The sequence below is a fragment of the Lipotes vexillifer genome, unplaced genomic scaffold (assembly GCF_000442215.2).
Source record: "Lipotes vexillifer unplaced genomic scaffold, Lipotes_vexillifer_v1.1 scaffold484, whole genome shotgun sequence".
NCBI lineage: Eukaryota > Metazoa > Chordata > Mammalia > Artiodactyla > Lipotidae > Lipotes > Lipotes vexillifer.
The window spans coordinates 1,764,549-1,764,886 of NW_006786458.1; the positions used below are offsets into that span (position 1 = coordinate 1,764,549).

Below are 338 nucleotides of genomic sequence, written 5' to 3' on the forward strand. Positions count from 1 at the left end.
CCACTCAGCCCCGCGCCCCGCCGCGCTCTCAGTCGCGCTCCCTAGCGGCCGCTGGCCGGCGCGCGCGCGCGCGCGCGCGCGCGAGACGCAGACCCAAATCGGAGGCTCAAAGCGTCCTCGTCCCTCCCATCCCCTCCACACGCCTTCCCCACGCACCATCCCCCGCTCGAAGACCCCTGACCGTTTTCAAAACGTGCTTCTTTTCCTTAGGAGTTCTAGTTTTGCAAGCTTGCGCGTTTAAAGTAGGAGGTATACATTCGGGTAGTTGGTAAAGCAGCAACTTTAGGATAGCTGTGCAGAAACTCATGTATTCTCAACTTTTCCAGACGTGATCGGAA

The 338-nt window shown here is 59.5% G+C and overlaps 1 protein-coding gene across 1 annotated transcript in view; it reads left to right on the forward strand.

The window, feature by feature from the left end:
• Positions 1-338, forward strand: part of NEFM (neurofilament medium chain) — a 4,440-nt gene that overhangs the window by 1,152 nt on the left and 2,950 nt on the right. The window lies entirely within an intron of this gene.